This window comes from Bombina bombina, chromosome 4, assembly GCF_027579735.1.
Source record: "Bombina bombina isolate aBomBom1 chromosome 4, aBomBom1.pri, whole genome shotgun sequence".
NCBI lineage: Eukaryota > Metazoa > Chordata > Amphibia > Anura > Bombinatoridae > Bombina > Bombina bombina.
Window position 1 is genome coordinate 474,316,059 of NC_069502.1, and position 24,567 is coordinate 474,340,625.

Sequence of the window (24,567 nt, forward strand, 5' to 3'; positions counted from 1 at the left end):
GGAGGAATTCAAATGGCAGGTACAGTGCTCTAAACTGAACACCTTTAGGGTGAACAGTAACAGTGATTGTGGTCCATACCTTTTCATCCAACATCAATGCCTGACCTCATAAATGCTCTTATGGCTGAAAAGGCACACGTTCCCACAGCATCATTCAAACATATTACGGAAAAGCTATCCCAGAAGAGTTACAGATGTTATAGCCACAAAAAGGGACCAATCACATATTAATGCCATTTGTTTTGGAATGGGATGTCCAAAACGCTCATATAGATGTCATGGTCAGGTATCCACATGTGTGTGGCCATTTAGTGTGTATATATCAACACTAATGGAATTGAAATAGGAAAAAAAAAGATGTTTCTTATTTTTTTTATATATATATATATATATATATATATATATATAAATCAGCAAAGTAAGGGAGTCACTCACAGGGTCTTGTAGTGAAGAACAAAGTCTTTATTATTAATAAAGACTTTGTTCTTCACTACAAGACCCTGTGAGTGACTTCCTTACTTTGCTGATTTGTATTTCACTTGGAGTGCACCCGGGGCACCACGGGCCAGTTTTGGGCCTTTACAATTTACCAGGAGTGCTTCTACCATCCTCCTTTGCTTAACTTTGAAGACACATGTGATTTGCTTATTCTGAGATCATTAAACGGTGATGGTACTCCTGATATTCCTTACAATAGTGCGGGAGGTCTAACAATAAAAAGTAAATCTAACTTTTACCCAATTCAATCTAGAGGGAAACAACTAGAACTTTTTCACAAGAGAGTACTTGAAGACCTGAATACTCTTTCACAAGAGAAATCAGATGTTAAACCTAACCTTACATATAAGGAAAAACATGCTATCAAGTCTCTCCAATCTAATAAATTAATTGTAATATGTAACTCAGATAAAGGTGAGAGCATAGTGCTTATGGACAGGAGCTCCTATATATCTGAGGCACGTCGTCAATTAGATGACCCCAATGTGTACATAAGTCTGAGCAATAATCCAACTGCCATATTCCAAAAAGAGTTAATGTCACTTTTGGACGATGGTGTTGAGATGGGCATTATGAATAGAAAAACCGCTATGGGCCTGAATGTATGTGACCCTATTTTGCCTATCTTTCACCACCTTCCAAAGGTGCACAAAGGTTTACAAAATGTTAAAGGCCGTCCGATTGTGGCAGGGATTGGTTCACTGCTTGAGCCAGTTTCTGAATGGCTTGACATGTATTTGCAGCCGCTTGTTAACAAACTTCCCAGCTACATTAGGGACACCTCTCATGTCTTGAGATTGACTGAGAACCTGGAATGGTAGCCTGGATCTGTATGGCTGACTATAGATTTTGTGTCCCTTTATTCGGCTATACCGCACTGTAAAGGACTTGAGGCGATTGCTTTCTTTCTCAATACCTATACTGATCTAACGGATGAGTTTAAAACACATATTGTCCATGTAGTTGAATTTCTTTTGAGTCACAATTTTTTTATGTTTGAGGGAGAGGCGTGGAACAGCTATGGGGGCTAAGTTTGCCCCCTCCTATGCCAACCTGTTTATGGGTTGGTGGGAGCTGTTCCACGTCTTTGCAGATGGTAATCCCTTCATCAAGCATATTCATTTTTATAGGAGGTTCCTTGATGATCTCCTACTTGTGTGGCATGGGGATGAACAGTCCATCCACTGTTTTATGGACTATTTGAACTCTAATGATAAGGGTTTGGAGTTCCCCCACTGCTGGCACAAGTCCGAGATTGTGTTTCTGGATCTAGTATTGAGAGCAGCACCCTCAACAAAAGAGGTTACCACGTCCTTTCACCGTAAAGAAATAGCAGGTAATAGTTTGCTACATGCGCACAGTGGACATCCTCAACATGTATACAAGGGGATTGTCAAAGGGCAGTTTCTGCGCATGAAGCGCAATTGTACTTTACATTCGGACTTTGTTAAAGAGTCAGCAGATTTGAAACAAAGGTTCATTGACAGAGGTTATAACGTGGGGATGATCAACTCAGGGTACAGAGAGGTAGAAACCATGGATAGAAAATCACTGTTCAAAAATAAAAAACAAGGGTGTGATAGAAAAAATCTAAGATTTGTCACAAAATTCGCTAATCAATATTCTGGAGTGTGCAACATCATCAAAAAGTACCTGCCCATTGTATATGGTGATGATGACCTGAAAGATATTGTTCAACAGGGTTGTGATTTTGTATACTCTAAAAATATAACCATAGGAAACATGCTTTAACCAAGCATGTTGCCTATAACTGAAGCACAAAGTTCTTGGTTGGAGGTTGGAGGAACCTATAAATGTGGCATACCACGCTGCAAGTTATGTACATACATAAAACAGGGTAATAACTTTGCATCTTTTGTTACAAGTGAAACTTTCTTGACGAGAGGCTGTGTTAAGTGTACTTCCACTTATGTTATTTATCTAGTGGAATGCACTCAGCACAAGAAACAGTATATTGGTTTAATGACAAGAGATGTACGTTCCCGAATAAAAGAACATTTGGGTTATATATCTAATGAAGTTAAATGTTCAGCCTTATCAAGATACTTTATTCAAGAGCATAACAAGCAGGTACAGCACTTCAAATGGAATGCCATTGAGAGCATCAATGTGCCCCGCAGAGGTGGCAGTAAACTGAGGATTTTGGAGAGACAGGAGATCTATTGGATCCACACGCTGAAAACTTTGGTCCCTGGAGGATTTAATTCACAATTTGATGTGATTAACTATTGGGAGTGAGCTTGTGTGTCAGGTCCCCTGCTCTTCTAGAATCCTTAGGAAATAGCAATAATGAAATAGAAATAGGAATAAAATCTAAATCATGACAAAGCAATAACCAAAATCAAAGCAACAATAATAACTAACCAGAATTTATGCAGATGTAATCTAAGTACTATATTGTCCTTTTATTTTTGTCTTTCTATAAATATTTTTTTTTCTTTTTTCCCTTTTGTCTATATCCTATATTATAAAGACAAGTGTTTGTCTGAAGCCGTCATGCGCAGTACAGACAAACACTTGGCCTTAGATTCTATTCTCGCGCACCTCGGCATAGCTGACAGCTGACAGATTGGGAGCGCGAGGTACACAGCATACAAGCAGCTGTGAGATAGGGGGCGCGAGCTACTCAACAGCTGTGAGGTCTGCTGCGTGAGAAGCGGCAACGCGCTCCCCAGACCTCACAGCTGTTTGTGGCCGACGGGAGCGTCGCGAGGGGCGTGGCCGGGCGTAGCGAGGGGCGTGGCCGGGCGGGTGTTGCCGCGATGGGGCGTGGCCGGGCGGGGTCCCGCGAAGACAGAGCCAAAGAGGGAGCAGGAGGGGGGGGGCAGAGAGCCAGAGAGGGAGCAGGAGGGGGGGGGGCAGAGAGCCAAAGAGAAGGGGGGGCAGAGAGCCAAAGAGAAGGGGGGGCAGAGAGCCAAAGAGAATGGGGGGGCAGAGAGCCAAAGAGAAGGGGGGGCAGAGAGCCAAAGAGAAGGGGGGGGCAGAGAGCCAAAGAGAAGGGGGGGGGGGCAGAGAGCCAAAAAGAAGGGGGGGGCAGAGAGCCAAAGAGAAGGGGGGGCAGAGAGCCAAAGAGAAGGGGGGGGGCAGAGAGCCAAAGAGAAGGGGGGGGCAGAGAGCCAAAGAGAAGGGGGGGGCAGAGAGCCAAAGAGAAGTGGGGGGGGCAGAGAGCCAAAGAGAAGGGGGGGGCAGAGAGCCAAAGAGAAGGGGGGGCAGAGAGCCAAAGAGAAGGGGGGGGCAGAGAGCCAAAGAGAAGGGGGGGGCAGAGAGCCAAAGAGAAGGGGGGGGCAGAGAGCCAAAGAGAAGGGGGGGCAGAGAGCCAAAGAGAAGGGGGGGGCAGAGAGCCAAAGAGAAGGCGGGGGGGCAGAGAGCCAAAGAGAAGGGGGGGGCAGAGAGCCAAAGAGAAGGGGGGGCAGAGAGCCAAAGAGAAGGGGGGGCAGAGAGCCAAAGAGAAGGGGGGGGCAGAGAGCCAAAGAGAAGGGGGGGCAGAGAGCCAAAGAGAAGGGGGGGGGGCAGAGAGCCAAAGAGAAGGGGGGGCAGAGAGCCAAAGAGAAGGGGGGGGCAGAGAGCCAAAGAGAAGGGGGGGGCAGAGAGCCAAAGAGAAGGCGGGGGGGGGGCAGAGAGCCAAAGAGAAGGCGGGGGGGCAGAGAGCCAAAGAGAAGGGGGGGCAGAGAGCCAAAGAGAAGGGGGGGGGCATAGAGCCAAAGAGAAGGGGGGGGCAGAGAGCCAAAGAGAAGGGGGGGGCACAGAGCCAAAGAGAAGGGGGGGGCAGAGAGCCAAAGAGAAGGGGGGGGCAGAGAGCCAAAGAGAAGGGGGGGGGCAGAGAGCCAAAGAGAAGGGGGGGGGGGGCAGAGAGCCAAAGAGAAGGGGGGGGGCAGAGAGCCAAAGAGAAGGGGGGGGCAGAGAGCCAAAGAGAAGGGGGGGCAGAGAGCCAAAGAGAAGGGGGGGCAGAGAGCCAAAGAGAAGGGGGGGGGAGAGAGCCAAAGAGAAGGGGGGGAGAGAGAGCCAAAGAGAAGGGGGGGAAGAGAGCCAAAGAGAAGGCAGGGGAGAGCCAAAGAGAAGGGGGGGAGAGCCAAAGAGGGGGGAGAGAGAGAGCCAAAAAGGAAAAAGAGCCAAAAAGGAGAGAGAGCCAAAGAGGGGGGAGAGAGAGCCAAAGAGGGTGGGGGAGAGCCAAAGGGGGGGGGGGGGAGAGCTAAAGGGGGGGAGAGCCAAAGAGGGGGGAGAGAGAGAGCCAAAGAGGAAAGAGAGCCAAAGAGGAGAGCAAAAGAGGGGAGAGAGACAAAGAGGGGGGAGAGAGAGCCAAAGAGGGGGGGGCAGAGCCAAAGAGGGGGGGGAGAGCCAAAGAGGGGGGGAGAGAGCCAAAGAGGGGGGGGAGAGCGCCAAAGAGGGGGGAGAGAACAAAAGAGGGGGGAGAGAGCCAAAGAGGGGAGGGGAGAGCAAAAGAGGGGGGGGGGGAGAGCCAAAGAGGGGGGGAGCCAAAGGGGAGGGGGTAGCCAAAGGGGAGGGGAGAGCCAAAGAGGGGGGAGAGAGAGAGCCAAAGAGGAGAGAGAGCCAAAGAGGGGGGAGAGAGAGCCAAAGAGGGGGGAGAGAGAGCCAAAGAGGGGGGAGAGAGAGCCAAAGGGGGGGAGCCAAAGAGGGGAGAGAGAGAGCCAAAGAGGAGAGAGAGCAAAAGAGGGGAGAGAGCCAAAGAGGGGGGGGGGGGAGAGCCAAAGAGGGGGGGGAGCCAAAGAGGAGGGGGTGAGCCAAAGGGGGGGGGGGGAGAGACAAAGAGGGGGGAGAGAGAGCAAAAGAAAGGATGGAGAGAGCCAAAGAGGGGAGAGAGAGAGCAAAAGAGGGGAGAGAGAGAGCAAAAGAGGGGAGAGAGAGAACAAAGGAGAGGGGGAGAGAAAGCAAAAGAGAGGGGGGAAAGAAAGCAAAAGAGAGGGGGGGAAGAGAGAGCAAAAGAAAGGGGGGAGAGAGCCAAAGAGGGGAGAGAGAGAGCAAAAGAGGGGAGAGAGAGAGCAAAAGAGGGGAGAGAGAGAACAAAGGAGAGGGGGGAGAGAAAGCAAAAGAGAGGGGGGAAAGAAAGCAAAAGAGAGGGGGGAAGAGAGAGCAAAAGAGAGGGGGGAAGAGAGAGCAAAAGAAAGGGGGGAGAGAGCAAGGGGTGGGACCGCTGTTCTGAAAAAAATGGCCCGTGTACACGGGCTTTAGTACTAGTCTAGAAATAAATGAATAGATTATATGGGATAGGTTTGGTATAGATTAAGCATATTTATGTAAATGTGTCATATCTCTAAACAGTACATGGGCATATTGGACATATAATGTATAATATATGCATAAAAATGGTGTGTCTATAATAATAACATTATAAGTATTCTATCTATTTCCTTTGATGATATATACTGCTGCTTCAATAACTGAACAAAACTAGATAAAAACTAAATACCAGTTAATAGTTGTGTCTGCAAAGGGTATAAATGATTTATCAGCTGCTTAATAACAGTTTTGGTTATTATGAATATCACCTTACTACAAATGAGCTACTTTTTATTATATATTTCACTCTGATTTGGCCTTTATTTATTTATTTATTTACTATTTAATTTTCTCATTATGAAAGTAAATTACAAATGTAAATTGCCAATGATATCAAATGTATTCACTAATTCTATCATGTATTTATATTGCATTCTTTGTATAAGTATTAATAGTTGGTAATTAATGTGTTAATTAGTTTTGTTTTTAACTGGGCGGAGGAAAGCCCTATAAAAACACCTCCCATACACTAAGGGAGTATGTCTATGATTACGGCCGTGGAGGCTGAAACTTGTAAGACAAGGTGTTGACTTTTTAATCATTGGCTAGCTCTGTATTCAAGCCTATTATTTTAATTGATGCAATAAACTTCTATGTTTTAAACAGACTTGGAGAAAACGCCTGGATTCTTTCTTTATCTTTTTAAAAAAAAATAAAAAAATATATATATATATATATACAGGTGGCCCTCGTTTTACAACGGTTCAATTTACACCGTTTCAGAATAACAACCTTTTTTTCCAGTCATGTGACTGCTATTGAAAAGCATTGAGAAGCAGTGCATTTATTAAAATAGCCAGTAGGTGGAGCTGTCCGCTTGTGTTGCAGCAAAGCCAAGCAAGCTGAAATTAATCAGTTTAACCAGACCTGAGCTATCAAGCAGATTTCAAAGGAACAAGAATTTCCTGTCTATAACTCAGTCCAGATTGGAATGCATAGAAAGAACTGTTTGCAGAAAAATGCAAGTGAAGTCTGTGTTGTGTGATTATTTTATTAGGTTTATAATGCTGTTTAGCAAATGTTTTGTTCATTTAACTTAGTTTAATTATATTTTCTGTGTTGTGTGATTATTTTATTCGGTTTATAATGCTGTCTAGCATTTAAAGTCTTCATTTCAAAGCTTTTAATATGACAATTTTAAGAGGGGCCTGGAACCTATCTCCTTCACTTCCCATTGACTTACATTATAAACTGGGTTTCAATTTACAACGGTTTCGATTTACAACCATTCCTTCTGGAACCTAACCCCGGCGTAAACTGAGGGCTACCTGTATATATATATATATATATATATATATATATATATATTTAAATTCACCACCTTCTTTTAATAGAGTGGTATATATGAGACATCATACAACAAACATTTTAACTCGGTTTTTAAAACCAGTAAGAATAATCACAAAGGACAGTAAAAAATATTTGCTTACATGAAGCTAAGGGGTCTATATAGTACATAAATCTATTGTTGTTATTAATGCCAACATTTTGACAGATAATGTCTACTAAGTTCTTTTGACTAGCTATGTCCTTCCTAACTCTAATGAGGGAAATACAGTCATATGCAAGTATCAGTGCTCAAAAGCATATTATATCTGCAAAAAAGAACCTCTGTTTCTAAATTATGTGAACACTGAACCAGGAAAAATTCTATTAACACCACAGTAAAAATGATTTCTGATTAAAACGTGTGTTATCTATTCTAAAATGCTTCTCTGAATGAACTCTGTTGGAAAAGTACACCTTTTTATCACATAAAAATGCCATTTTAATCACACCATTCATTTTTTTTAGTGCATGTTCAAAAGCCCACAATGCAGGTGTAAAGGGGGGTATTATTATAACAGATTGTTCTGTTCTCTGAGATGAGCATGCAATCACAACCCAAGAGAATACTAATAAACAAGGTAACTTGTATTTAATTCTCCACAGCTGTGAACACAGCACCCAACTTGGAATTCGATTTTGTTAACACAAATGTGATGTTTGCCAGTTGAATTTGAATAAATACAGATTAGCACTTAACAATCTTTAAATTGCAACCAACAAATATCTCTATATTGTTTTATTGATATACTAACTAGGCTACCACCCATCAATTTCCTCTTTGTGTTCTCACATATGCTGAGCTCATTTCAGTGACTGAACCACAAATACCTTTCTGCTAGGATGTTCATATTGTTCCTTTCCTCTAAAAAAAGCTATTTTTTGTCAAACAGAACCAGTTCAAAAATGAAAGAAACAGGGTAGAATTTAGAAGAGCACAAATTATAGTCTGTTATAAAATATACTAAAATCTGATATTGTTAACAAGCAAAAAATAAACCCCAAATAAGTATTTGTCCACTTAAGACTTACCTGCAACAAATTTACTAAAAGCAAAGTATTTATATTGATTTGATTTGCCACAAAGTTCCATATTTAACTGATATATCAAAATACTTTTTACTATATGATGGAATGTATAAACAATTATGCTATTGCAGGCATTTCTCTATCCCTCTCTCACATAAAAAGCAGATGGATTCAGTGTCTGCTCCATTACTGAAAACACCAAAATACACTTTTAAAATCCACCATCTTAAATGAAAGCAATACCACCTGTACATGATACTCCTAGTGGCAAAGAAACCATGTTAGAGGCTGATTGTGGACTTATTTACTCACCAGAGCCAAAATGTTTTAGAGGTCAACATAACAACCATGTGACCATAGCTCTTGTGGAACGCTCGTGTTTGGTGCCACAGAATATCAGCAACAGTGAGAAATTTACTTTGAACTGCAGCGAGTGACATCTGGCTTGCTGAAAGGGTCACTTGTTGGAATCTGCTTTAATACACAGCCACTTAAAACATCTGTGTGATAGCTGGCCTTATTAAGATCTACAGTTAGGGGCCTATTTATCAAGCTCCCTATGGAGCTTGATGCCTGAAGGCTCGCCAGAAACACAAGTTATGAAGCAGCGGTCTAAAGACCGCTGCTCCATAACCTGTCCGACTGCTCTGAGGTGGTGGCAGAAATCACCGGAAATCAACCCGATTGAATATGATCGGGTTGATTAACACCCCCTGCTAGCGGACGATTGGCTGCAAATCTGCAGGGGGCGGAATTGCACCAGCAGTTCACAAGAACTGCTGGTGCAATGATAAATGCCAACAGCGTATGGTGTAGGCATTTATCGATGTGCAGCAGACATTATCCTCAATATTGGATCATGTCCGCTCACATCATGATAAATAGGCCCCTTAGTCTTTAACTTTACCAGAGTAACTGCTGCAGGGGTTCACAAGTTCCTTTATACCCTTTTTGGCCTGAAAGACTTACTATTTATGTAACCATTGTACATTAAAAAAACAGGCCTTTACATCAGCTGTTAGCTGAGAATAATTGTGAGACATGGGTTGGTATTGGATTGTGACATAGCATCTACAAGTGAGTGTACAGATTCACTTGAACGGAAGCAAGATAATTTGATAGTTGATCACACTAATTCACAAATTCACAAAAATCTATCAGACCAAATTACAAATCAAGAGACTAAGGGCCAGATTACAAGTGGAGCAGTGTGTAACCCCCCCCCCCCCACATACACACACTCATGTGCTAACTCCAGTCGGGTAGCGCTCATATTACAAGTTGAAAGTAAAGGTTTTCGCTCTTGCGCTAACCCGATGAATGCAATAAGCCAAAGCAGGAATATTGCGAACATGTTAATGTATTCCCAATAGAAGTCATGGAGCAAAAAAAGTGAAAAAAACCTAGAACCCTACTCACGTGCAAAACCGGTCGCATATTCTCAAGTGCGCTAACCCAACATGGAAATATACATATTTCCCATTCAAATGTTCTTCACATAGCACAATATGTTCTTTTTATTGATAAATACATATTTCTACATATATCTATTGGTATTTTGGAGCATATTTATATATATATATATATATATATATAAATAGTTTATATTTTTGAGGTATATTTATATATATATATATATATACCTACATATATAGTTGATTATATATAGGTATAGATATATACAGATATAATTATAGGAATATCTATTTATAAATACTTATTCTTCGATGTGCAGAACATTGGAATTTGAAATATTTACACTAAATACTCATTAGAACACTTTATTAAATATGGATATTGCATAAATATGCGTTTTCATGTTTTCATCTACTGAACTGCAAAGGGCTCCAACACACTTATATATAGGTCTATATGTATGCAAATACATATATAAACATAGAAATACCTAAATACATATGTACACTCACACATATATACAGTATGCATCTCAATGTTAAAGACATTTTCCTGTCTTTTTTTCTAACATCATGGCCCCTAATGTTGCTTGTGCAATGCCGCCCCCTGCAGATTTGTGGCCAATGGGATGTCAATCAGCCTGATCGTATAGGATAGGGTGAATTGAAGACTGCAGCCTCAGAGGTAGTGGACAAGTTATGGAGCAGCAGTCTTTAGACCGCTACTTCATAACTACTGTTTCCGGGGAGCCTAAAGGCTCGCACGGAAACAGGGTCATCAAGCTCCATTCAAAGCTTGATAATTCAGCCCCATAGTGTTCTTTTGCTTAATTTCCCAAAATTTGTGAAGTCTATGAGGCCTATTTATCAAATGTCTGTCGAACCTGATCTGACAGTGCGGATCAGGTCCGACAGACATTGCTGAATGTGGAGAGAAATATGCTCTCCGTATTCAGCATTGCACCAGCAGCTCTTGTGAGCTGCTGGTGAAAAGCCGCCCCCCTGCAGACTCACGGCCAATGGGCCTCCAGCAGGGGAGTGTCAATCAACCCGATCGTACTCGATCGGGTTGAATTGTGGCGATTTCTGTCCGCCTCATCAAAGCAGGCGGACAGGGTTATGGAGCAGCGGAGCTTGATAAATGGGCCTCTATCTGTAGATATTCCTCATACATGTTGGCATAAGGTGATTGCTACACTAAAAAGCTATACACTGTGTAACAGCTTTATTATAAAATTTAAGTTAGATGGCATATGGTTCCACAATTGTTACATACATTTTTTTCCAGATAAATATGAAAAATGCTGGAGATAAAGTCACTGAACTTGCAATTATCTACATATGTGGTGGACTTGCCATAAAATGTAACTGTTATACAGTAAGGTTTTAAGGGTGTGCTCCTTCTTAAGTTACAATCAAATTTTGCTATTATTATTATTATCATTCTGCCATGTAAACTGGCACTAGCGAGAGCTTGGTTGAAGGAGAAACCACCTAGTTGGACACAGGTACTAGATATAATTGTTTATATATGGAAAATGGAGGAATATGTTCACTCCTCGCTAGGTACCTTGGGTATCCATGTCACAATCTGGGCATTGTGGGATGTGCTTTCAGATATTCTTAATGACTAATACTAGTTAGGTTTGTACCTGGTGGAACTACATCTAACAAGTATATTTCTGCGCTTTTGGTTAATATACTCCTTTAGTTATATTGCTCTAGCGTAACCTATATTTTCAATGGATATCCTGAACGCGCTAACTTGCTCTTACATAGTTTGCAATCGAGTAAAAGCTGAAACTGCACTAGGATATTTAGCACAACAAGACCTAAAGTAAAGTGTAGGGGTTAAAAAAAGTTACACAAAACACATTAAAATAAGATATTACATTTAAATATACACTTTTAATAAAACAAATATATATACAATTTAAATATTCATAAAAAAATGTGAAGGGTTAAAAAGGATATGGTGTATGACAAGGTATTTGATTGTTTACATCTCTCTCTCTCTCTCTCTCTCTCTCTCTCTCTCTCTCTCTCTCTCTGTCTCACTAGGATTAAATGGGATTTGAAAAAATAAGGCTATCACTTGATTTTGCAATGCCATGCCATACCCTGTGGACAGCACTTGATTGTAGCCCAGCTCCAAACTATACAAGAAGCAGTCAGCTGGTATTCTGTCTTTAATGGAGTGGCAAGCACAGTTACCAGATCTCAATTGTATAGCTGTTGTGGGAGCAGCTTGACTGTATGGTATGTAAGAAGTGCCCATCAAGCCAATCCAACTTGTGAGAGTTGTTTCAGAAAGCATGGATGGAAATCTCTTCAGATTACCTCAACAAATTGAAAACTAGAATGCCAAAGGTCAGCAAGTCTGTAATTGCTGCACATGGAGGATACTTTGACGAAAGCAAAGTTTAAGGGACACAATTATTTATTTCACTTAAAATTCATTAAATGTGCATGTGTGTTTATATATGTGTATGCATGTGTATTTATGTGTTAATAGATGTAAATATGTATGGGTACACAAATATACATATACAGTAAACACACAGATACACATGTATACACATTTATGCCCCCCCACACACACACATATATATATATATATATATATATATATATATATATATATATATATATATATATATATATATATATACACACACACATATATATATGTCTAAAAATATGCATGTGTGTTTATATATGTGCAAACGTATATTTTTGTGTTTATAGGTGTAAAAATGTAGGTGCACACAAATATACATATAAAAACAAATGTACATGTATACACATTCATACATACACACACATATATCTATCTATATTTATACTTTTGATGCATTCTCAGATAATTGGCGATATTGGCAGAATTTACTGAAACTGACATCCATATTGTTTACTATGGAAGATATATCACACTTATTTAGATCAGAGAGGGTCAGCCCAATTTATTTTAAAATATCATCGGGCACATGAATTGTGAGACTGGCAAGAAAAGAAAGGCCATATATGTGGGTCTTATGATCCTTTTCACATCAATTTATTTTAAAATATTATCAGACATATGGATTGAAAGACTGGCAAAACAAAAAACAGTGTATATCGTGGGTCTGATGATTTCTTTTAACATTAGGGCCTAAGTCTCCATCAATGTTGCACATCTGGACTTTGGAATTTAATCCCACACAATTTGTTCCTTTAAATTGTGAGGGGATCTCCTGGCTATAGCTCTTTTTAGGTAATTCAACGTATTTTCAATGGAATTGAGGACTGGGCTCTGACTGGGCCATTCCAAGACTTTGATTTTTCCTTTTCTGAAGCCATGCCTTGGATTGGGTCATTGTCATGTTGCAATGGACAATTCCTCTTCATCTTCAGTTTTTTAACAGAGGCAAGCAGTTTGTGTTCCAAAATATCTTGATATTTAGAGCTATACATTATCCCATCTATCTTGACAAGAGCTTTGAAGAATAGTAGCCCCAAAGCATGATGCTACCAACACCATCATGCTTCAAAGTCGGTATGGTATTCCTTGGATGATGAGCTTTATAGGCTTTGTGACAAAAAATCTATTAAATTTAGGCTAGGAAGTTCGGCATTTGTATTGTCAGTCTATAGCAAATATTCCCACATGGTTTGAGGTGACTGACTGAATATTTTGGCATCATTTATATTGGCTTGGATGCTCCCTTTATATAAGAAAGGATTTCCATCTTAATATCCTACACCATAGCCCACACATATCCAGAATATAAGAGACGGTGGTCACATGCAAGGAGTGACTGGTACTAGTTAAAAATGCCTATAGCTCCTTCAGTGTTGCTGTTGGCCTTTTGGTAGCCTCTATCATACGTTTTCTCCTCATCCTCTTATCAACTTTGGAGGTCATCCTGTTCTTTACAATGTCTCTGTGGTGCCACATTTACTCTACTTATTGATGATGGCTTTGACAGTGCTCCATGGTATATCCAGTGCCTTCAATAATCCCTCTTTTGACAATTTACTTTAAAAAAAATAGCACTTGCTGTTTCTTAGACAAATCTTGGCTTTCCCAGTAGTATGCAACCCCAAAATATTCAAAGAAATCCTACAGCAACACCTTAAACTGTGTGTAATCAGAATCACTTTCATTGATGGAAGGTGTATGCAAATTATTTAAAGGCATGATTTAGAATGCCCCCATTATAAATGATTGTGCAGACTTATGCAATCAGGTTGTCATAGTTTTTATTTATTTAAATTGTTCCCAATAATTATTAATTTCTTTTTCTTTTTCCTCTGGAATTTTGTTTGTTGGAAGATCACATTACAGATGAAAAAAGTATGACATTTACATTGTTGTTATTTTTTCCTTTACATTTAAAAAACCCCTGCAATGTCATAAGGACGTGTAAGCTTTTTATATCCACTGTAATGTATCTGGATGTAGGCTTTTCACTTTTAATACCAATTCATGGTGTGTGTAATAAATAACTGCATAACCTCTTTAAACAGCCAGACGTTCCATCACAATTCTAAACTAACATTCTGATTATCATATTTTCTTTTAGTGAAGATTCATAAATAAAAAGTGTTACTTGGGATATATGTTTAATTTCTTATGAAGATCATAGAGATCATGTCCTCCGCACATCGCACAGCATAGGCTGTCGGCATTTATCATTGCACAATCAGTTCTGGTGAACTGCTTGTGCAATGTTGCGTCCTGCTTTCAATCAACCCGATCTATCTGATCGTGCTGATTGCTGTACGCCGCCTCAGAAGCTGTGGACGAGTTAAGGAGCAGTGGTCTTAAGACAGCTGCTTCTTAACTCCTGTTTCCGGTGAGCCTGAATCTTCTTAAATTGGCCCCTAAGAATGTAAGCATTAAAACCTGCTGGATTTTTTTATAATTAGAATATCAGTGTCTAACTTTACTCTTGAAATATATAATGGGTGTTATCTTGGTGCTCATGGATTTGAAGAGCTTGTGATAAGTGGATTATTATAGGCTTCTCAAATTAAATGGAATGGTTTTGAATTATAAAGCTGTGATGGATTCCATTCAATGGGGTGAGATTCAAAATCGAGCAGATTATGCACATTTGTAAAACGAAAAGACACAGCAAATTATATTTCAAATTCAATTTCAAATTCAAACTTTAGAATGTTTTCTTCATTGCACTTTGAGGTTTTTTGGTTCTGACTATGACAAGTATTGATTCAAATATTTACCTCTAAGGGACAGTGAAGTATGTGTGGCTATTGGCATCACCCCTTATTATTAAAAGCCTAAATAAATTTAGAGAGAATGATGAGATGCAGTATTTCTTAGTATCTCACATTTCTCTTTGTTTTTACAGAGTTCAGTTAATCAAGAGACACAGCCAAGGTCATTGATTGCATCTGTCCAAGGCACACTAAAACAACCAATCAAATAATGAGAATTAAACATTCAAATGGATGTCTGTGCTAGTGACAAGTATATATAATTAGACAGAATAAAAAGCATGTTATCAAAGCAAATGTGCATTTTTAAGAATGTATTTGTCTTTTAATTAATTATACTGTTTCAATAGTGCTCCAACGGTTTGGTGGGTATGAAAAGAAACATTAGCTTTTATTCTTAATGTGTATACCATTTTTTCAGGGGCCACATAACATATAAAAGTGCATTAAGAAATGAGATCTAGAGAATTGATGATAATAACATCCATTTATTAATTTTTAGAACTGTAAACAATTATATTTTATTTGACTTGATTAATGAAAATCTGTTTATTTTGTCTCACAACTTCTTATTATAATAGTACTACTTTATTTAATACGTTATTTAAAAGCTAAACTTTTAATCATATATTTTACTTTTTGGTTGTCTAAAAAACTATTATCTGTGTATAAGCTTTTTGGCCATCATTTCCAGATTCTAGGATTTTTTTCTAAGAAAGCTATTAACAATGTGCACCAAAAAACATGATGCTTTATGAAGCATATTGTTTCTTTCATCCATGCTTCAGAATTGTATCTGACTGTTTAAGGATTAGTCATTTCTTATGTAAGGAGAATTTCTGTTCTTCAAACTTCAAAACATTACTTATTACTGATGACATGACATAGCTATTTAAATTGAATGCTCTTTATAGAACTTTCCTGTTCTTGTCTTTATTCATTGTACCTCATGCAATGTGGAATCTGTACGCACATAACAAATAAAGATGATGATAATAATAATAATAATAATAATAATAATAATCATTACCAATTATTACCAAATCATCTATTACCACATTACTTTAGTTGTTCTAAATGTCCTACATCTATTTTACCTTTTTCTACAATGGGGTTTATTTAAATGTATTGATAGTTCTGAGTGAAACATTTTTCAGGTTGAACAGGTTTTCAAAGAATATAGTCTTGAGGCTATTAAAATATATTAGAGATTCTGATTTTGTAAAGGTTTCTCAAGACTGAAGAACATTCAGACTTTTTGATACCCCCAATCACCAGTTTTTTTATCTATTAAGAAATGTTCTACAAAGATTTTTGTATTTGTTTTAGATGTATCCTTAATTTCTTGAAAACCTTTCCAAACCAATTTGTCTGTCATATCCTGTCACATTTTTTAGATGCTGAAGTTATACATTCGGTTGTTTCCTGGTTTAATTAATTAAAAAAAAAACCTAAACAAAAAAACAAAACAAAAAAACAATAATGCATTAATCAGCCTGTTTCTTATAGTTTTTAAAATGTTTAAGCAGAAAAACTTTAAGAAGACCAATGGAAATGTCATAGAAAAAAAAAATATTTTTTGAAGAGTTAAAATTCGAGAATGGCTTTGCAGAGAGATGGAGGCACAAAAAGAAAATACAAAAGAATTGGTTGCAGTAGCCATGCTACTGTAGTTGTACAAAACGTTTAACATCCCTTTAAAAAATCTGAATGCCATTTGTATATAAAACCAAGAACACTGCGGGAAATTATTTTTTCATAACAATAAAGTGGCAGTAACTTATAACATAGTATTCTAGTTATTGAAAAATACAATTATTCAAAATACAAATTTTTGGGAATGAATTCTAAATTGCTAAATCCCCATTGCGACAACATGAATGTTGTAGAAAGCCCATTTAAAAAGACTAAAGTACTGTAGATTAAAATAACACAAACAATGAAATATATATCATCTATCAACGATTGGTACGGGAGAAGCCACTACCCCTCTTGTCCAGCATTTGGCCAAAAGACACAATAAATCTTTGGCCACTTTTCGATGGCAGGCCATTGAAAAGATATATACACCACCTAGAGGAGGTGATAGAGACAAACTGCTGGGCAAGAGGGAGATGTTTTGAATTTTTACCCTGGGTACCAGGGTTCCCCATGGAATTTGACTTGATAAATTATTGGAAGTAAATGTTATATTTTAGTATTTCCTCATCCCTTTTACATCTTTGTGGGTATGATATAAATGTTGGTCCTCTTTTTTACCCCATGTGCATAATGTCCTACTAGCTCTGTATTTTTAGTTAAATTGGAGACATGAAATGTGAGATGTGTTAGTTTAACACTTAACTCCAAGAGCATATGCATAAGGGTTCTAATATCTAATATTTAATATTAATATGTATTATTATCAATTTATATCTAATATAATCCATTAATATCTAACAATGTCTACAACATTTGCATTATTTTTGCATTATTATCATTTTTTTTTATTATTTTTGTATATTTATTTTTTGCATAATTTTTGTAAAAAAAAAAAAAAATATATATATATATATATATATATATATATATATGTATTTTTTGCAGCACATATTTTTGCAACATGTTTACAGAACTTTTTATTTGTTTATTACATGATTCTATTGTAGTTTTTGTTTTTTGTTTTAGTTTTTGTATATTTATATACATATATATTTTTGTACACTTCTTATTTTATATTATGTGGTTGCTCAACTTTTGTTTTTGTTCTCTGTCTATCCTTTGTATGTTTAACAAGGATTTTACTAGGAATATAGCTAGCAATTAAGGTTAATACGACTGATACAGTTGTCCTAAACAGAGAGGGTTATATGCCATTAAATTTCTACTGCGTTTATTAGCAGTGATCAGCACTGTTTGTTTTTAAACCAATGAGATATCAACAGGGGGTACTTAAAGTCAGGTCACAGGTGTACCCATTAGCTATAAATACGGCCTTTAGCCGAAACATGTTAGCGTTGTTGTTGCTGCTTCATTGCTAATAACTTATTTACAGTCTATGGTACCTTTGTATGTTGGATTTTTTATCCTTTTACTTTTCAATAAATTTTGGAGGTTTTTAAATTGGAAGAACACCTTTGCTACTCGTTTTTCTATTTACTGCATTATTAACATGATTTGCAGAGGAAAGACTTTCATTTTTGAATATCGCTCCTTTGCCTCCTTCTAAGCATGTCACAGCAATTTTGCAGCATAGACCAGGTGTACTACAGAGGATTTTTTCACATACAAGCTAAAGCTGACAGCACCAACTTTGCATAGGATTGGACAAGCAGGACACATGGTTTGGCTACACGCACCGCTACAGTGTGACAGTGAGTAGGACAAACTCGCAAACACGCTGAGGCTGCAGCTGACATAGTAAGCGTTTTAACACTGAAGGGGCACCAGGACCGGTGAGTGGATCCAGCCGCATAGCGGTTTAAGTTATATCTGCATACCACTCAATTTGGTTTATGATCCTCACTGGTAGTGCCTATCTTTCTGCCTTCCGCTTACAGCACATTTGTTTGTTACATTTTGACTGTTCATTACATTTTGACTGTTCATTACTTTTAATGCCAATTATAGCTTGTGGATACATCTGGACACTAAAGGTTTGTGGATACTCCTACAGCCTGTTAGTCTTACATTTGTGATTGTCTCTTTTCTTCAAAGAAGTATATTTTGCATAAACTGCATCCATTGAAATGTACACATATGGTGTATGGGCAATAGCTGTAGGGGCACACAAACTTATTTGGCTTGATTATTGATCCCAGACACCTCTTTCTCCTCTTTTTAGTATATAGATATATATATATCAAAATTATTCAACCATTGCAAATCAGGTTTAATGTCAACATTTACAGACTTTCAGCTGTTTTCAATGAACAAATCAAACAAAAGCAATAGAAATAGGTCAAAACAACAAATGCTTCAAGTTGTTTCCCCAAATTCAACTGAAAATTCAACTTTTAATGAATTCTGCAGTCTTAAAATTATTCAACCCCTTCATGACAAGCATGATTAGTAATAGTCTCCCTAAGGGTGATGGGGGAAACCAGATGGGACTCCTTGCCCAATTTGCTTAGAGGGATATGGATAGTTTCCCTAAGGGTAATGGGGGAAACCAGATGTGGACTCCTTGCCCAATGTGCTTAGAGGGATATGGCTGCACCTCACTGAAGAGATCCAGAGAAGGCTGAAACGATTTTCTGGGGTTGCCATTTTACTTGTTCAGAGGAGAATTGCCTGGTATTTCAGGGCTGGAGTTACCATGTTGGCAGGATAAGACTGATATACTACAGGAAAGTTTTCCTCTGTGAAAAGCACAATTGGGCAGAAAGAAGCTATTCCCAGGTGGCAACTGGGCCATAGAACAAACTTTTGAGCTGCTGTTCATTTCTGGCAGACTGCTTCTCTTTCTGCCCAATATTGAAAAACACAATTAACTACACATATATAGACAATTATATATCTATACATACAAAAACATGCTTCTTAACATTTCTCCTAAAACTTTTACCCTCTAACCCCTTGTTTTGGTATTTATTTTTTGTGTAAAATGCTTTAAGTTTCCACCTTATTAATTCCCTTCAAAAATGTGAAGGATTCTATCATGTCACCTCTTTCCTTTCCCTTCTCTAAACTATACATATTTAGGTCTTTCTTTGTACATTTTTTATTTTATACCATGTACCATTTTAGTAGCCCTCCTTTGGACAGTTTCTAGTTTATTTATATCTTTCTGAAGATATAGGGGCCTATTTACTATGGTGCGAGTGGACATGATCCGATATAGCTGATATGTGAACTGCTGGTGCAATACCGCCCCCTGCAGATTTGCGGCCACTAGCAGGGGGTGTCAATCAACCTGATCGTATTTGATCGGGTTGATTTCTGTACGTGGACTCAGAGCAGGCGGACAAGTTATGGAGCAGCGGTCTTTATACCACTGCTTCATAACTTCGGTTTCCGGCAAGCCTGAAGGATCCCCGGAAACAAGGGGCATCAAGCTCCATACGGAGCTTGATAAATATGCCCCATAGTCTCCAGAACTGTACACATTATTCTACATCAGGGCTAACTAATGATCTGTAAAGAGGCATAAGAACCTTGCTTTTCTGCTACTAATACATCTCCCAATGCAACCTAAACTTTTACTGGCCTTACTGACTGTCCTGCTGCATTGTGTACCAAATTTTAAATCATCTGAAATAATAATTCACAAGTCTGTTCCTTTTTAGATACAGTCAGTAATGTACCATTAACCCTATAATTGGCCTTTGGGTTTTTGGATCCTATATGCATAATTTTGGTTTCAGAGCCCATTTATTTTCCCACTCCTCCAGTTTTTTTTATATCACTTTTCATCAAACCCTCCTGGAACATGAACTCTGTTACAAATGTTTGTATCACCAGCAAACAAGCAAACCTTCCCTAAATCCCACTTCCAATATCTATTATGTTTGGACTGACCTTACCCCTTCCCTAGTTTAAACAATTTTCTAAACACGTTACCATCCTCTCCCCCAACACACCTGCACCTGTATCATTCAGGTGCAATCCATCTTTACAGTGCAAATTGTACCCAAGTGAAAAGTCATCCCAGTGCTCTAAAAAGTCGAACCCCTCCACAATTTTTCTAACACAAGCCTCTGGAAGACAGCAAACTATTCTATGTAAACTTAGTAAATGATAGTAAACTTTAGCTAATCAAAATGCCATATATGTAATCTTTGCCATTAAAAAAGTATATGTGTACCTTTAATTATCTATCTGAGAAAAGGGTTAAACCAGTTTACTGGTATAAACTATTTTTTTAATAACAATTCCAGTGAACATCCAATCAGTGTGTGTGTGTTATATTATGCTACTTAGTATCCAGCCCTTTAAAAGCCCTTAGGAAGCCTAAGTAGAGAGTGGGTGTCACAGCCCAGCCAAAAGAGGAAATGAACAAGGGTGGAGGAACAGAAGATACCAAGTAGCATTATAAATCTTTTATTATAAATATATATATATATATATATATATATATATATATATATATATATATATATATATATATATATATATATATATATATATATATATATATATATATACGGTTTGGCTTGTATACTACTATATCTTTCACTGCAACATTCTTAAAGTCTGAAATTTACCATCACCTCCAAAATAACATGAAGCACCCCATTGAGATCCATAATATTAAGTTCTAGAACCACCACTGCCTCTTGTTTGGAAAAACTGAAAACATGGATCTTTAACTAGATTTTCTATAGTTAACATTATCATTTTGTACAACCATGTACAGTCTTCACTTACATCCTTTTGTTCCAGGCACCCATGAAATTCAGACATAGCTCCCACACTGTAGTTAGCCTCTTCTAGATACTAAACAGCTACCTTCTTGCTAATCTAGCTACTTGCCTTATGCACCCAGCAAGGGAAGATTGCACTTTATGGCCAGATTACAAGTGGAGTGCAAAATATCTCTTTTGTGGGGGTGATATTTGCGCTCAACTTAGTGCACTGGTATTACAAGTTAGGTGCAATATGAAAACAACTTTGTGTTCACATTGCACAAAAGCGTGTTTTCATAGGCTCCAATGTGAGCCTCGTTCTAGTGCCATGAGACACCGTATGAGAACCTAGCGCAGCGAGGGGGGTAAGTCGTGCAGCAATGGACAGCAAATTTAAATATAAATGTATATGAATATATACATATTTATTTATGTGTTAATATGTGTATATAACACACAGTCGCACTCGCTATAGACTGCAATGTAAAGTTTTTTTTTTCTAATTCCCCACACCCGCCATCTTTAACCCCTCATAACTGCTTCTTGCAGTTACTTTAAAAAAAAATGCTTCTTAATTACACTACACTGTATTTTGGGGCAATTGGGACACATTTAAAACTTAACCAGAGATCTGATCTCTGTTTCAAATTCAGAGTGCAAATTGCTACCTCGAGCTCACAGTAGCAATAACCAGCCACTTGTATTGGCTGGTTATTTATCAGACATCGCTGAATGCTGTCAGCATTTATCATTGCACAACAGTTCACCAGAACAGCTTGTGCAATGCCGCCCCTGCAGATTCGCGGCCAATCGGCCGCTAGCAGGGGGTGTCAATCAGCCCGATCATAAAGGATCAGTCGGATTGAAGATCGCAGCCTAAGAGGCAGCGGACAAGTTATGGAGCAGCAGTCTTTAGACCACTGCTTCATAATGGCTGTTTCCGGCGAGCCTGAAGGCTCGCACAGAAACAAGGGGAACAAGGGCCATCCAGCCCTTGTTAAATCTACCACATAGGCTTTTATTAAGTTACTATAGCATCTTCTGATAAGAAGTGCCCTTGCAATCTACTTATTCTCTGTAAAATCTAGAACTGTCATTCTTTACTGTAAACTCTTGTGGAAGAACAGACTACTATTTAAAAGCAACTGTAGAACTTATATTAACACCAGCTTGATAATAAATAGGCAAATTGCAGTAACTTATGATCAGGTATAAAGCATTGATTTAAATTATACTTCACTTCCCATGAAAGTCCCAATAAAACCGATGTGCCAGAAACAAAATTCCCAGATATCCTAGTTATGGATTGGATGCTCTGTCCCACTGTCCGCCTGCAGTTTTTAATTCCTTATTTGTGTCCCAATTTCTTTAAAGAAACCTGGGAGCTGCCAAATCCTGCCTCAAACTCCTATTTCCAACCACTGAGAGACTCAATGTTGGATGGTATGAAATAGTCATTCCAGCATTTGTGTAAATGCTTGTTGAAACTGATTCTTCCATTATTGTACATCCTGTGCTATCATTATTTCAGCATGGTCATGGCATTACTCTGCATCAAGAGTCTTAATAGATGATAAAGAACAATCTTCCACATTTTAAATTATTATTATTCCTGTTTGTCTTATTAAAATCCTCCTTTAGCCCATTTATATATTTTCCTGTTCTTTGTAGAGCAAAGGGTGGTTCAAAAAGGATATCCTGAATATATTTGATTATTGTGGTGATAAAATAATGATTAATAGCACTTAACATACTCATTGCCACCTTAGAACAACAGTTGAATCTATTTAAATCTATTTAAAAAAAGGCTCTATATGTAAGAAAAAGTTAACAATTATGTGCAAGAAATGAACATGTTTGTTAAAAATATAATGCTATCAGAGATAGTGTAATAAAAAGTAGCACAACATTTCTTTATTCCTAATTAGAAAAGAATCTTATTTAATTTAAAAAAAATGCAATAACAAATACTAAGCAAATACTAAGCAGTGGATACTGTTTTGGAGCCTTTGTGTGGCAGGATCGCTCATACAAGCATGCTTGCCACAAGTTGCAAAGAAGCGATAATATGACTTCTGCTTTGTAACATTTCCGCTACATCTGAGATTGAAGAAAAAAGTCACACCAAAGTTGCTTGTGCAGGGTGATTGACAGGCCCTGCTCTCACAAGAGCAGGAGCAGCACTACAAAAGCAAATGCTTGTGCAATATTACATGTGGGCAGTGGACTTAAAGGGACACTGAACCCAATTTTCTTATTTCGTGATTCAGATAGAGCATGCAATTTTAAGCAACTTTCTAATTTTCTCCAATGATCAATTTTTCTTCGTTCTCTTGGTATCTTTATTTGAAAAATAAGGCATCTAAGCTATTTTTTTCGGTTCAGTACCCTGGACAGCACTTGTTTATTGGTGGGTGAATTTATCCACCAATCAGCAAGAACAACCCAAGTTGTTCACCAAAAATGGGCCAGCATCGAAACTTAAATTCTTGCTTTTCAAATAAAGATACCATGAGAATGAATAAAATTTGATAATAGGAGTAAATTAGAAATTTGCTTAAAATTTCATGCTCTATCTGAATCATAAAAGAAAAATTTTGGGTTGAGTGTCCCTTTAAAGTTTCAGCTGCCCTTTGCCGCAAAGACAGGTGGATAGGTTCCCAAGGCAGTAACCTTGTCCTCCCACCTAATGAAGCCAGGATCCTTGTTCTCTCACCCAATAGTACATGGGGCCCCTTCTCTAAATTTCATGAAAGCAGAATATTTTCTCTGACAATGGAAATGTTAAAGGAAAATAAAAAATCCAAAGTCATACCATACATGCTGTGACACGGCTCATTTTCAAAAAGAGCTACCAACTGATATATCTTGGTAATTACTGTGAAGAGCAATTCAAAGTTTTGCCTTCCATTCATCTCATTTTTTTAAGATGAGATGGTTTATAATGGTAATGAAGAGGCCAAACCATGTGAAAAATGTTTCCTGTCTTAATAAATGTAGACCATGGGATACAATAATGTTGTGAAAACAACTTCTTTGTTTCTCTAGAAGGCACAAAATACCCCCCTAACCAAAGCTGTATTGTAATGATTAAAGGAATAATAAAATGGTCGAATAAATATAGATGTAACTTTTTTTTTCTACCAACCAAAAGCTAAAAACATAGGTGCCTACTAAAAATTGGTAATTTGTTGATAATTTCAATCTTAAATGGAATTTTTCTTTCTAAACAAAACTGTCCTTTTGAAGTAAAAATAAAATAAATATTATTTTGATTCATATCATTTTTATAAACGCACACAGTAGGTACTGAGATTTACCTTCATTTCAACCAAATCCATTCAGCTATTTTTCCTTCTAGTAATTAATAACATTCCTCTAATTGTATTATTTAAAATTATTCTAGCATCATGTGAAAGTATGGGATTAAACAA

General features: G+C 38.1%; 1 protein-coding gene across 1 annotated transcript in view; it reads right to left on the minus strand.

Annotated features, from left to right (window-relative positions):
- CSMD1 (CUB and Sushi multiple domains 1) overlaps positions 1-24,567 on the minus strand; it is a 3,127,153-nt gene that overhangs the window by 449,727 nt on the left and 2,652,859 nt on the right.